This window comes from Lissotriton vulgaris, chromosome 8 (assembly GCF_964263255.1).
Source record: "Lissotriton vulgaris chromosome 8, aLisVul1.2, whole genome shotgun sequence".
Taxonomy (NCBI): domain Eukaryota; kingdom Metazoa; phylum Chordata; class Amphibia; order Caudata; family Salamandridae; genus Lissotriton; species Lissotriton vulgaris.
In genome coordinates, this window is record NC_141696.1 from 704,205,949 (window position 1) to 704,221,978 (window position 16,030).

Consider the following 16,030-nt stretch of genomic DNA (forward strand, 5'->3'; position numbering starts at 1 on the left):
AAGACATTGAAGAACACACAGCCTGCCGTTATGAGGAAAGGCAGGATAATCAACTGAACGGGACATGGTCTTAGTGCGTCTAGTAATGACAAAGGATACACCTTGGGGTGAAAACATCCTCCCAGCCAAATCCAGAGCTCTGACATCCGAAACCCTCCGACATGAAATAAGGCACAACAGCATAGTAAGCTTGGCAGAAAGCTGTTTCAACGACAAATCACCATTATCGGGCCAGGATTCCAACAAATTCAGAACCTTATTAACATCCCACATGGTGGAATACCTGGGCCGAGGAGGATTGGCCACACTCACACCTTTAAGCAAATTACATACCAAGGGATGCATCCCCACCGCCTTACCATCTATGTGATCGTGACCAGCTGAAATAGCAGACCTAAAGTTGTTCACCGACCTGTAGGCCTGGCCAGAAGTCGCACATTCTGACAAAAAATTCAGTGCCTCTGTTATATTTGATCCCACGGGATCCACCTGTTTTGGAAGGCACCAACCCACCCACTTCTTCCACGAAGAAGAGTATAGTTTTCGGGTGGAAGGAGCCCACGCTTGCTGCATAAAGCTGGAAGCCTCTCGTGAAAGGGCTGCAAGGCGTTCATGTCTCCGGAGAGCGTCCACACCATTAGTGACAGTTGGTTCTGCAGGACCAGGGGGTGGCACGTCCCCACTGGGTCCTGCAGAAGCGTCGGGAACACTGGGAGCAGGAAGGGAAGGTTTATTGACAATTCCAACAGTGTGGGAAACCACGACTGAGTCGACCAATAAGGCGTTACTAGCACCACCCTCGCTTCCTGTCGGCGCAGTAGCGCCGCCACTCTCGGGATCAGTGCAAACGGTGGAAACGCATAATTCCTCTGTTGACCCCAATGCTGAAGGAACGCATCCGTCCCCAAGGCCATTGGGTCCGGCCTCCAACTGTAAAACAGGGGAAGATGGGCATTGAGGCGCGAGGCAAACAGGTCGATCCGACACGGGCCTCGTAGCGACATGATCCGAGAAAACAGCGATGGATGGAGCCTCCAATCGCTGGAGTCCCGGAGAAAACGTGAATGCCAATCCGCTACTTGATTGAGTTTCCCGGGAAGGTATTCCGCCACCACGGAGATCTTTGCGATCCAGGCAGAAGTGTCAGAATTCCTTCGCAATGAGCACCAGCATCCGGGACCTCGTCCCGCCCAATCGATTGATGTATCGCACCGCGGAGACATTGTCCATCCGAAGGAGGATACAACAATTGCTCTTCAGCGGTGAGATAGACCTGATGGCAAAGGACCCTGCCAAAAGCTCTAGACAATTGATGTGAAGTGATAGTTCGTCTGCAGACCACCGTCCTCCTGTGGCAAAGTCGCCGCAGCGAGCGCCCCAGCCCCACTGGCTGGCATCGGACTCCACCACTACATCCGGAGCCGTGCCGAATATCGCTCGGCCGTTCCAGGCCGACATGTGGTCCAACCACCACTGAAGCTACTCCCTGGACTCGGAGGAGAGAGGGATCAAATGATCGTAGTGAAAGTTCCTCTGTAGGTAGAAGATCTTGAGCCTCTGCAGGGCTCTGTAATGCAACGGACCGGGAAAAATGGCCTGAATCGACGAGGCCAGAAGGCGCACAATCCGTGCCAGGACCCTCAAAGAAATCTTCTCTTTGGCCAGGGTAGCTGAGATTTCTCTCTTGATCGACCTGATCTTCGGCAGAGGAAGGAGAAGCTGTGCTGAGACCGAGTCTATCAGGAAACCTAGGAATTCCATCTGCCGATCCGGTATCAGCACCGATTTCTTGGTGTTGATCACGAATCCCAGATTCTGCAATAAGGACGTCGTCCACTCCAAGTGCGTGAGAAGGAGGGACCGGTCCTGTGCCAGGATCAGCATATCGTCTAGATAGACAATCAACCGAACCCCCATTTCCCGGAGGCGGGAGACCACCGGCTTGAGCAGTTTGGTGAACACCCAAGGGGCCGAGGACAGCCCGAAAGGAAGTACCTCGTAACGAAACCAACGCCCTTTCCAGGGGAACCGCAAAAACTTGTGATGTGATGGGCAGACTGGGACCGTCAAGTAGGCATCTTTCAAGTCCAGTCTGACCATCCAATCGTTCTCCAAGAGAAGGTCCCGCAAAAGATGGATGCCCTCTATCTTGAAGTGGCGATACGTGACAAAGGGGTTGAAATCCCTCAAGTTTAACATGAGGCGCTGTCTGCCTCCTTTCTTTTGAACAAGAAAGACGTTGCTGCAGAAGCCTCCCGGCCGGAAGGGTCCCGCAGCAATGGCCTGTTTTGCCAAAAGCTCGTTTAGTTCTGAGTCTATAAAACTCTGTTTGAGATGGGAAAAAAGGAGAGGACGGGGGGGAAAAGGGCTGAATGGGGCAAGACACCATCTCTATCTCGTAACCCTGGACGGTCCGAAGGACCCACACATCTGAAGTGAGAGATGCCCAATTCCGGGCAAAATGGCGCAATCTTCCCCCTAAAGGAAGCACAGGAAGGGTGAGACTTACCGGAAGATTGGTTATCGAAGTTTTTGTAGCCTCGATTGACTCCTTTGTTGTAGCGGCCCCTGAAGCCGCGTGATCGGGACGGGTAAAATCCGGCTTGATCCGGTTCTTGCGTATACCCTCCTCTACCCCGTCTAGGGGCGTAGCCTCTCTGAGGACTGGGATTTGAGTAGCGGCCGGTCGAGCGTCCTCTGCCACGCCCGGCCCTACCAGAGACCTGCAGAACACGTTTCAGCGATGCCTGAGACTTGTCCAAAGAAGCAAAAGTGTTCACAAATTTTGCTATATCCCTGACGAAATTATCCCCAAACAACTGTCCTTCAGCCAAAGGACCCGGCTCCGAGGAAGCCAATTCCACCAGTTGAGGGTCGATCCGGAAAAGGACGGACTTCCGCCGTTCCGAGGCAAGGGCGCAATTTGCGTTGACCAGCATACAAATGGCCCTCTGAGCCCAACCCGCCAAAACCTCGGGGTGTATGGCAGCACCAGTCTCTTGCGCCTGCAGGGCCAACTCCAGGATCTTGGCCAACGGGCCCGAAAGGTCGAGGACCTTATCCTGGCACGCTCTGAGCACGCGATCAATCCCTTTCTTCGGATCTTTTTTGTACTTTTTAAGAAAAGTGGTCATGGAAGGGTCTATGTCCGGAGTGAGAGCCACTTTATGGGGCAAATCAGGGCGCGGGCATTCAGATTTCAGGCGGGCACGAACCTCCTTGTCGAACCCCTTGCGGAGATGAGTCTCCAGATAGGTCGCCACCGCCGGAGGGGGAACCCAGTCGGATGACCTGGGGTGAACAATGTCCATCGGGTCAAATGAAAAGGGAGTGGGAATGACCGGGGAATTGTGTTTACGCTTCTTAGTGCGTTTACGCGGAGCGGCATCCGAGGAATCGGTATCGGTGCCAGTATCCGTTGTGGTGATAACCAGGGGGGACGTGGGGGGAGGGGTAACAGGCTTGTCCAGGGATCGAGACTCCTGGGACTTATAAAGTTTGTCGTAAGACTGGGCATGCGGCCAGGAAAGGTCAAGAGCCGCCTTCTTCGGGGGAGGGGGGTGAAGGGGATCTTTGCCCGGAACGGGCATCGGCTTACCCGGGACCAGCAGATCCAATTTCTTGGCCAGAGGGGAGAGGGCCGAGGAAAGGGCTTTGTCCAATTGGGCATCAAGTTTTTTGTCTATGATCTCCTCCATGGAGTCCCCTTCATAGAATTCCTGCTGTCCCTGAAAACCATACGCAGCATGCTCCTCTTCGCAGTATTCAGTGTCTGCCATCGCGATCAGGAATCCGAAATTCCAACTCTAGTCCCCAGCGGGAAGCAAGGCCAGCCCGAGCGAGGGCGTCGAGGTTGGGGGGTGCCAGGCGCAGGAGCCGGAAATACCAGGGAAAAAACAAGAGCAAGGCCAAGTCCCACTCTAGGACTAACGGAGGAAAGATGGTGTCGTCTGAACCAATATAAGCTGCCAAAAGCACAGAAATCGCCCACGGCTCCTGGCCCAAGCTGCGTCGATCCCCACTTCAGCCGGGGGCAGAGCGTCGTTCTGGCACCTTCGAGAACTGCGCGTGCCAACACGGCGTGTGCGGGCTCCCTGAGACGTGCGTAAGGCCTCAACGGCACCTACGTACGCTCGTCCCCGAGGGGGGGGCTAACCCCTCACTAATGTGGCTAGCCGAAGCCTGTGCCGCGGCAGCGACGACTGGAAGTCGAGGGAATGGATCGGACGGGCCTAGGTGCGCAACACGCGCCACCACGGGGAAGCGGGGAACGGAGCGAAGCTCCGGCCCCAAACTAAGAGTAAAGCAGACAATGCAGGAATAAAAACAATGCCAAGAAAGCGTAAAGCGATCAATCAAAATATGCAATATACATACATAATCAAACACAATAATCAAAGGCATTAACCAATATATAGGCATCAAGCATAAGCAATATAGTTAACATGAAAGAAAAGAGCACTTATCTGGGCTGCGGAGCAGCTAAGAAAGAGGAGGCCGGACTAGTGTCTCCAGGATTTATAGACATGATACCTTTGTGATTGGTTGTTGTAAGAGAGGCGTGGTTCAAAGCCTCATGAGAAATGTTATTTTTACATGTGTACTTTCATTTTTCATTGGCTGCTGTTGTTGCAGTAAAGAAATGAGAAAGCATAATCAGAAGCCTCCGGTCCTGCCATAGAATCAGGAATCCGCCACTCAAGGATCCAAAGCGAAACAGACGAAGTCGTCAAATAGAAGAACGGGTGAAATACCTGGAGGCAGTCATCAATGGAACACGTAGTGCAGGTGGAGTCGGGCAGCAGTGAGGATTCCAAGAACAGCTGTTAGTGCTTGTGGAGGTTTAAAGGTAAACCTTCTGAACACAGGCATATGTTGCAAAACTTGAGCAAAAATTTGTAAAATAAAATTTTCAATGAGCAAAAGTTAGTAAGATGAAAATTAAAATAAATGCAATCCACAGGGCGGTGGGAGAACAATAATGGCAAAAGAAGCTGAAAAGTTTGAGTGTGGAGCCTCTGTGTAATCGTAGTAGAGAATGTAGCTGTAGAAACTGAAGGCTCCACAAGTGCAGTGAAGGCTGAAAAATATCTGTGCTGGAGAGGCTGCAAGAATTGGAGGGTTCCTCAAAATACATTTTCAAATGAACAAAGAAAGTGTAAATGGTTCTCAGGGTGCTGGCGTCAATTCCAGTAATCGCCAATTCATGTTGCATCCTAATAATGGTAGTCCACGCAGTTGTATAGGTTAAAATGCAGGTTTATTCTTAGGTATAGGAAGACAGCACCAAGGCCCCTCACAAAGCCGCTCCCATCATCAGCCCACAGCAGTAACTGAATCCACTGGAGCTTTCAAAGAGCTGGCATTCTAAACACCTAAGTAACAATTAAGGCTATGATGGAATATACACCAAGAGCAGGTGTCGTTTTATATTTTTTACGAACAAGACTGTCTACAAGTGTAGCGCTATGGGTATTCTGTACCGCAAAAGTACGACAATGAGAGTTCAAATGCCGGTAATTTAACTCCATGCGATGAGACCCATCGGGTTTGGATACAGTTAAAAGAGGATTATTCATCAGTGACACACACGTCTCAATCACACCTCCATACTCTAAACTCCAACTCAGTTAGAACATCAGACACTGGACCTTTACTTTCCCGCTGGATGTGATATTGGGGTTGAAGCTGTGGCACAGACTGCAATGGAATCTCATGTGGTGGAGAATCTTTATCCCAGCCCACTTGATTACGGAACAACGCCGGTGCAAGGACCAAAGCCCACTCTGATGCAAAAGCCTCCGCATGCTCCTTGGGAACATTACGCGAAAAACGCTGAAGTATCAAGTCCTCCCCTCTTGATGCAGTCAGAACAAAAGGTGGGGGCCAATCGTCCTCTGCCAACAAAATGTCATAAGAATACTTCAGATTTTCCCAAAAAAATTTCACCTGCAATTTGAAAAACAATGTTATACAGTCTATCAGGGGGGCAACTCAGTGTCTGCTGTCTCTACAGTAATGAAAGTTTCAGTTGCTGTCGCCTCCAGACCAGGACGCAGTGCCTCCTGCACTATGGTAACTTCCGCTGCGCTGTCGAGCAGAGTCACGCCCAAGTCCAATCCAGCAGGCGAGTTCTCACCGTCTGAGGCATATCTCGCTGTCAAAGCGGCAACTTTCTTCTTTGGAAATGGTGGACGAAACCGAGGAAGCTCCTCTGATTTGGCCTTGACACCAAACTGCCGAAGCTGATCCTGTCCTTGTTGCATCAATGGTCCTTTGCCATGACCTTGTCGGTCTCCAGCACCAAGTTGCGAGCCCGATGTGTTCTATAAAGAACATGGAGAGCATTGTTCAGGGACTTGAAAACTATTGGGTGACTTAAGTTTCGTGAGGTCATGCAAATCATAAGTACGTTCAGAAGTCTCAGGTGTATGTGAACCTGCAAGCGACCCTTGCTTCTTTTGTTGCTGCCCTGTTTCTTATTTTTCGAGTTCTTTTTAGTAAAGACTGGACGCCAGTCTTCATCAGGCTGAACTTTTTGTTGTGTTTGATATTGAGTTTGCGTTTGCGTTTGAGTAAAAGGCTTATCTCCCAAACTATTGCAGCCAATGATCTTATAAGCTTTTGCAATAATCTTTGGTAATTCGGTTGACTTGTCCACATCGGGGACAGCCTCCAAGCGGTTTGCCACTTGAAAGCTTACTGCATCGCCCTTGACATTAGCAAGGATAATATCAGCAACCACGTTGAACACCCCCACCAATCTCATCCCAAGCTCGACAGCCGCTTCCGCTCCGTGTTCACCTTGAACACATTTAATCATGGAGGGGAGTATGGTCATTGGAGGAATGCCGAAGCATTTCAAATATACCGCTGTGAACACCATGCCCCAGGTGTTACACTCAGCTAACTCAGGAAGTAAGTCTTTAGGCAAACTAATAGTCATTATCCTGTGTTTCTCCACAGGAGAGGTATTCGGAAAAACAGCCTCTAGTAGTCCAAATTTTTCAGCAAGCCAATAAGGTAATTCATCCTTATTCTGTGGTCGCTTGCCCATAACTGAATTAACTATACCAGGACTGATAGTCACACCACTAGGTCCCGCTGGATGCGCAGCAGTGCTCGGTGGTTCCACCTGGACGTTGCGTGGCACGTACTGTATAACAGCTCTATGCAAACGTATTAAAGACATATGTAAGACACGAAGGTCCCCAATTGCAAGAGTTAAATAACGTGGGTATGGGATGTACCCAGCCAAAACGGGCCAGGTGGCCCCATCAATCGATAACGGACCTAAATGGACCAGTGATACTGGGTGAGGAAGAGTAGCATTAAACCAAATTTGGTGTTGCCAAGCTGTAAGCGGAACGTCAAGAGCCCTATATGGCAGATAATTGTGAGGCAGGGCCGTGGATGTATGAAACAGACCATCTGTTCCATCCACCACCAGAAAAGTACCCAAGAATAAAACACCTTGAAGTGGTAAGCTGGATTCACTTCCACCACGAATATAAGCTCTGCACCCACATCAGGCATTCCATATGGAGTCAGATAAGCCTTGAGCACTGCGCTTCAATGAGGCGGAACATCAACCGCCATTAAGGAAATACAAAGATTAACAACCTAGAGCACGGCAGAGCAGTAATGTGGTTAAGAATAAAGAAAAAAACTTTTTTTAAATTTCAAGCTTGAACAAACCTATAAAAACATCAATATAGGAGGTTACAACATCACAGCTGTCTCCGGAAACAGAAGTGAGGGTATTGTGGACAAGCACAAGCACTACTCAAGCGTCTCACAGATAAGAACCAGACCAAACATTGGCAGCGCCATGTTGCAGGGATTTTGCACATATACAGAACTATGCGCAGGAAACCAGGACTTCGGTGGATAGTGGTGTACCAACCTATCACCTCAGTGCCCAAAATCCCTGAAACCGACTAGCTATAGTGTCTCATTGATTATCCGACTAACAGCAAAGCTACTAATGATTAGACAACCCAGAGCACAACACTCCTTACTCTCCCAGGAATCGCGGTAGCAAAACAGCTCTCTCGCTTACTCACTCATACTTGTCCACAATAAGAGTAATCAGAGTCACAGTATCGTTTAAAATGTTTATTTTAACTAACGTCCTCTATGGTACAGTACACATGCCAGTACACCCTACCGTTAGCATTGTTACAATTCCGTAGAATACAAAAGGGGATGTCATTATATAAAGACAGTGGAAAAGGGCTATAGTACCTAACCACCCTCCCCGTGATAAGATATAGTTTATTATAAAAAAAGAAGAACTCTGGGCTTTGTCTGCAGACAAACCACACAAAAAGAGAAGACCAGGTCTGAAATGGTGTGCTGTCCTGACTGGTGCAAAAGGATCACACGGATATGTGTGTTGCGTTACACAGGGCTAGAAAAGTCCCATCAGACCACCCTCGTGCCGCCACGGTAGTAATTACCGAATCAGTATTTACCGATTCGGTAATTGCCATTGATTCCTATGGGCCTTGAGGCCCATAGGAATCCATGTCAATTACCGAATCTGTAAATACCGATTCGGTAAAATTACCGATTTGTCAAGGGGGACAGGGTGTCACTTTGACACCCTGTTGCACCCCTGATTCTGGCTTGTGTGCCATGTGACACACATACATGCCCTTAGGGCATGTATGTGTGCGACATGGCACAGGTGTACATGCACAGATGTGCATGTACACAGGAATTCGTTATTTACCATGCAATTGTATTTCATGGTAAATAACGAATTCCTAAGGGCCTGTGGCACTGTTTTCAGTGCCACCTACATCCCATATTACCGATTCTGTAAATTTACTGATTCGGTAATTTACAGAATCAGTAAATTTACCAAATTGGTAAATTTACAGATTCGGTAATATTTTGGCCTCTTACATCTGAGACTCAAAATACCGGTCGGTAACGGCCGAAATTGGCCGTTACCGGCCGGTATTTGGCCACCTACATATGGCCCAAAGTCATGTAGTAATATGCATAAGAGCAGCCTCATGGCAGCTAAACGCATGCTAACTTAGCAATGTCGACAATGAACCTACCCTCCATATAACAACATAGCTCAATATTATGAGTGTTTCAGTGCGTTTTTTGGATGTATTAGCTGTAACACACATTTTTCGCCCTGTTGCTTTATCTATTGGCCCTTTTACTGTGGATTCTCCGTTTATGTTAATGTCTAATTGTTGTGAGAATGTGATTGGTTTGGCATCCTACTATTACTGCTCTCCGGCAGGTGAATGTATGATGATGGGTCTTAATGTAAGTAATGAATAGTGTTTGTCTTCGCCCCTGAGGTTTGCAGATGCGCCATTCACTTTGTGGGCAACAGGCGATGCATAGGTGGGATTGCTACAGATATCGCTGGTTTTGATCTAAGCTATAGACAATGCTATCTTGACTCGTATCTCTTACTGTCAGATACAATGGGCGGGGCAGTGAGCCTTGTTGTGCATGATTCAGGATTTTGTTGATAAAGGAGCGGTTGAGGAGACAACTGTTAGATTTTAATAGCCCCATTATTTCGATTGTGTTCACAACTTTGTGGCTAATTTGTGGGAAGTTAATGAAAATGTGGTTCTCCAACTTCCTGCTGCTCTAGCTATTGCTATGCTTCTGCTAATGGTTCCTCCTGCTGCTCAATATTTTTCTGTCATTGATCTAAAATGCATTCTTGGGGGCATGGCCATGTGAGGATCGACGATGACCGCGTAGTATAGTAGCTCATTAACTGTCCCTGCCCCATGTCTATCCTCAGGACACATCTGTTTCATCCATCGACAGCCCCGACGTCGGAGTGGTAGCAGGTCCCAAGCCGCTTATTGCGGTTCGCAGAGTGGCTCAGGAGGGCGAGATATCGGCCCCAGAGTTTTGGGGCCTGCGGAGAGAACGTGAGCTGGGACTCACAGTGGTGAGAGGCGCCGGGTTGAGCTCTGAAGGGGCCGACGACATCAATCGGTGGCACCGTGCTTTGGAGGCACTGCCGCAATCATTGGAAGCGGAGCTGCGGTAAGATTCTCTGGGCCCGCGGCAGCGGCGGTGAACTCTGTCCGCATCCTGCACCCACTTCTGCAATCAGCGAGAACGACGTGGAGCGTGCCTGCCGGGAGCTGGTTTAATGGTGGCGGCCACTCCTAAGAGTGAGAGCCTTCCTGCTGCCTGCCCCTGTGGAGCTGAGGTGCGTGGAAGCCCGGATAGTAGCTGGCAACTGCGCATTTCCCCACGAAAGAGGCCATTAGGGCATCTATTCCCTCTCAGGAGAGACATCAGGGGAGTGTGCTATTGAACTTACCTTTGCTGCACGGTGAGACTACTGTTCCCTGGTGGCATAGAGATGGCCCACGTTCCCAACGGGAAGAGGTGTGAGTGACCCTCGGCTGCAGCAGCAATTAAGCACCCAAACCTGGAGTCTGGTGGGAAGGAGGGGCGCACATCAACAGGGGAGACCCGGGGCACACCTGCCATGCACTTGTCTACGAAGGACATTGACTCTTGTGGGTGATGGATTTCCTTCTGCCTGCCTCAACAACGCAAGCCCTAACATATATCCGGGGAGGGAGAGACCCTGAGGGTCCAGGCTTGAGTACATCCACCTGCTCAGTTCAGGACAGTTCGAGGGTGAGGGGGCTGCGGCAAGTCTCCCAGGAGAATCAGTTCCTGGGCAACCAGTAAATAATTCCTTTTCAGGCCCACGTTGAGCCTACAGGTGGGACCCTGAGAGCGCTTTGCTGCCCAATGCTGACTGCGGGGACCCGTTCTCTGGGGTAAGAAAGACCAATCTCAGACCTCACGGGCCCACACCCTGGGTACTGCTACCCTGACTGATTCATTTCTCTGGTGGGTGCTGTGGGGTTGGTGCTTCTGCCTGCCAAGAATTCCTCAGTTCATCTGGAAGTGTCCGCTGAATAACAATATGGATCGTGCCAAGAGTTCCAGGTCTCGTCGGGCGAAGCAGGTCCAGTCTAACAAACTGGACAGATACACAGTGACCACCGACGCTCAGCAGATTCGACTGTCCGGAGAGGCTGCACAGGGAAACCCAGGAGATGAGGACCAGGAGATATTGCTCAAATACGTCATGGAGGCTATCATGGGGGTCAAAACTTCACTGGAACACAAAATGGACTCCATGGCGGTCGACATCAACCTTATTGGGGCTGACCTAGGGAAACCCAACGAAAAAGTCAAACAAGTGGAAATCACGAATACCAGTCTCACAAATGCAAAGGGAGGTGTTCACGGATCTCAAGCTGGATGACTATGAAGGCCGACTCCGGCGCAATCATCTCCTCATCCTAGGAGTTCCTGAAAAATCGGAAGGCAAACTCCAGACCTGTTCGTTGAGGACCTAATCCTTAAATACTTGCAGCCCAAAAGCCTCAGCAAATTCTTTGTGATTGAGCGCGCCCACAGGGTCCCGGGTGGCCGTCCTAAACCGGGCGCTCCCCAGCGGCCCTTGCTGGCTCGGGTCTTAAACTATCCGGACAGAGATGTTATTCTCCAGAACTCCAGGGCGGGGGCCCCTCTTCGCTATGAAAATGCCAACATATCTTTCTTTCCTGACTTTACACAGAGGGTACAGAAGCAATGGAGGTCCTTCATGGCTGTGAAGCACGACCTGAGGGAGAGGGGCCTGAAATACTCAATACTGTTCCCAGCATGCCTTCGGGTTGAAGTGAAGGGTAGAGCGTGGTTCTTTGACCAGCCGGAAGTAGTAGCAGAGTGGATTGAATATTGCGGAACAAAGAACCAGGCAGATCGAGGTGCAGAAGAACATACGGAAGGCCGACCTGATTGAAAGAGAACTCTTGGAGCGGCTGCTTTGAACTGAGTAACGGGGTCTTTGCTGTGTGGGTGAAGCCGGGGTGGGTGGAGTAGCTGAGTTCTATTGCGGGAGCTGGTAATTTTATATATGTCTTAAGTTAATCTTTACTAGGGGTGCTACACTCTACACTACATGGGGCGGGGACATGGAGTACACTACTCCCCCTTCTTTTCTTCCTTTGAACCTTTTGTTAGCGTGACAGGCACTCTGCAGTTTTTCGATGGGCAGTTCTCAGCCCAGAGTGCAGGGCAGCGGGGTGGGGGGTTGTTGGGGTGGGGTATTTTGTTTTGTTCTTTATTGTTATATTTGCTTCATAGGTGCACGGTGTGGTAACACCTGCAGAGGAGTTGTGGGAAGAGTACTTTTGTATTTGATCAGCAAGGTACATGGAAACATGAGCGCAGAAGGTTATTGGCATGTGCATTTTTCTACCCGAAGGGATGGGGTCTAAGGATGTTAAAATTCTGAGCTGGAATGTTAACAGGTTAGTGGACAAAATTAAACGAAGTATGGTCCTCCAGCATATGAAGAGACCCTCTCCAGACATGGTCCTAATACAGGAGACACACTTAGTTGGAAATATGTGCAAGGCAATGCACAGGGGAGTGTATAAAATGATTGCACATGCAGGATTCACTTCGGGGTCCAGGGGTGTGGGCATTTTAATGAAAAACACGTTTCCTCTAGCAGTGAGTTCCACCTGGATGGATGATCGACGCAGATATGTCGGAGTTACTGGCATGTGGGAGGGTTGCGTAATTACTTTTAAATCCATCTATGTGCCCCCAGGCGTACAGGGTACCACGTTTGCAGACCTGGGTACGGTCCTACTCACGGTTCCTGAGGGGCTTCTGATGCTAGGGGGCGACTTTAACACAGTAGTCTCCGGCACTCTAGATAGGTTTCCTCCCCAGGAGGGGGGGCAGACTGCCAGCTGGTTACCTGATTTCTTACAAGCTATGGGTCTGATTGATGGCTGGAGGCTCTATCATCCAGATCAGATGCAATATACTTTTCACTCTGGAGCTCACCATAGTCTCTCCAGGGCAGACTATTGCCTTGTACCTGCCACATAAGCCACCTATATCAATAACATCAAGCACGTAGCCAGAGGTATCTCTGATCCCTCCCCACTTTGGGTCCAACTCCTTCTGAGCCCAGGGACAACGTGGAGACTGGCCCCAATCTACCCCTGGTACCTACGTTACCCCAAGATCCATAAAGACCTTCTCAGGACTATGGACAAATATTTTGCCTACAATGTGGGATTCGTGATGACCTCCCAGTCTCTCTGGGAAGCGTTCAAGACGGTCATCAGGGGCAGGCTTTATCGCTAATATCTGGCTCTAAGAAAGACAAGCAGAAAGAAGTTATTGAACTTGAGGCAGAAATTTACAGGGTGGAGGGCGACCTGGAGGTGACACCAGCTAAGCTTCATCTATTAAGCCTAAAACAGCATAACTACAAAACGCTGGTCACAGACAGGGCTAAGGTTCTTAGTAGGGAACCACAGGGTAGGCTTTACAATCTGGGAGATAAGGCCAGGAAACTCATCGAATGGCTGGACAGAAGGGAATGGGTGAGCCACCTTGTTCCAGAACTTAGAACAGAGGGTGGCATCCAAATTACAGAGCCACAGGAGATAGTAGACAGGTTTGCCGAGCACTTTCAAGCAGTCTACACGACAATATCCCCCCATTAGGAGGAAGATTCGTAGGAACTGCTTTGGGATATCATACTTCCTTGTCTCTCCCCTGATGACCGTAAGTATGTTGATAGTCCCCTTACAACAGACCAGATCGCCCACGCACGGGGCCCAAACGGGCTCCCCATTGAGCTTTACAAGCTCAGACCAGATAAGCTTGCCCCCCAATTGAAATTCATGTTTGAGGAATCCATGGAGGTGGGGGTGTTGCCCATGGAGCAGAGGATGGCTACTATCGTCACTATCCACAAGGAGGGAAAGGCCCAGACGAGGCACAGACGGATTGTGCCTCATACAGGCCTATCTCTCTTTTGAATGCAGAGTCCAAAATTTTGGCCAAACTCCTGGCTAACCGATTGGTCAAAGTGATCACTAATCTCATACATCCCAATAAATCTGGCTTTATGCCCCATAGAAGCACAGCTCTCAACCTTCACAGGCTGCATGTGGTGATAGATAGAGCCCACACCCTTCGAGAACCTGCTGTAATTGTGTCATTGAACGTGACTATGGCCTTTGACACTGTAGACTGGCCCTATTTGTGGGCAGTTCTGGCTAAGTTTGGCTTTGGTCCAGAGTTCATCCAGTGGGTAAGCCTGCTGTAATTATCACTTCTGGCGCAAGTGGTGGTAAACAATAAAGTGTCAGCTTCATTCCCACTTAGTCGCGGAAAGATTCAAGGCTGCCCGCTATCCCCTCTCCTTTTTTCCCTGGCCATGGAGCCCCTTACTGCATGGATTTGTTGGGATCCAATGATACTAGGGCTGAAGTGGTAGGACTGTATATCTTTGTACGCTGATGATATTCTGCTTTATATGGCTTCCTCCCGAAAATCCCTTATTGTAGTTCTTGATATATTGGCAATCTTTAGGAGGTTCTCGGGACTCTCCATTAACTGGGGGAAATCCCTGCTGTTTGTCCTGAGTCGAACCCCTCCTGTTCCTCCCTGAAACTGTCAAATACAAATTAACACTGATGGTTTCAAGTATTTGGGGATCTTTGTTTCCCTCGACCCCTCTGTCAGATATACTCAGAACCTTCTCCCCCCTCTTCAAAAACTCAAATGTGACACTGCACACTGGAGGAAGCTCCCTATCTCACTCCTAGGCAGAGCCACCCTCTTCTAAATGATGGCCCTGCTGGATTCCTTTAAGTCTTGCAAAACACCTTTGGATGTGGTTCCAGCGGCCTATTTCAGAGAGATTGAGGGCCTACAAAGAGACCTACTATGGGACGGGAGGCCCCGCGTTGCACTAACCAAGCTAACGCTAAACTGGCACGATGGAGCCATTAGTCTCCCAGATATCAGGAAGTACTACTGGGCCTCCCAATTAGCGGCTATTAATCAGGGCACGTTTGGTCATGCAGACGTCCCGGGCTATGCCATGGATAGGTGGCCCCTACCGGGTGGGAACTACAATAGAGCTCTTTATTCACGACCCGAGCGATTTTTATTATCGGCCCCACAAAACACTCAGTTCAAATTTGGCATGACGCCACAAGCTTCCTTGGTTGGAGAAACAAATTAACCTTAGACGCCCCTCTTTGGGACTCAGAGAAGCTGGGTGTTCTCAGGAAAACGAAGGACTTCGAAAGGTAGGATCTTATCGGAATTTACGCCATCAAAGATGTATGGGGAAAGGTAGAGGTCAAGACCTTCAAGGAGCTTCAAATTCAATATGAACTGGCAGATGCAGAATATTTCCTCTATATGCAGGTTAGCCACTCACTCCAGTGCGCGTTACCCAAAGGGACCGTTCCTCCGGAGGCTTCCCCGCTGAAGGACAGGGTTTTGGATGGCCACCTTCCCGAGAAAACGATCTCGCTAATATATAAAATGATGATTAACCACATGGCAGACCCTCTTCGATCACTGAGAGACAAGTGGGTGCAGGACAGGTTAGAATTAGATGACGAAGACTGGCAGTTGGCAGTATCATCGCCCAGATTGGTGGCTATCCCAGCTCGCTTAAGGCTGGTTCAACTAAAAATCCTTCACTGAATTTTTATAACGAGCCCGATTAGTAAGCATGGGGTGGGCTGACATGGGAGAATGTAAAAGGCAATGCGGCCTTATTGGTACATATAGACACACTATCTGGGAATGTCCATATATTAGCTTTTACTGGCTCCAAATACATGACATAATCAGTAAGGTGTTGCATATAACTCTTCGTCTAGAGGTGAGGAGATGCCTTCTAAATGTATGGGAGCCCATGGATTTGAATGCCTCGCAGACCCAGTGGGCCATTTCGGGGTTCATGTTAGCCAAAGGAAATATTGCTCAACAATGGGGAGTGGCACTTCCACCCACCCTGGAGGCCTGGGAGGGGAATCTCAATTGGTGCATGTTCAGAGAAAAAACAGTGTAACTAACAAGGATGAGCCCCAGGAAATGGGTGCACAACTGGGGCCCGTGGAATTCGCGATAGAGGTGAGATCTGTACACCACCGAGTGGCAAAGACCA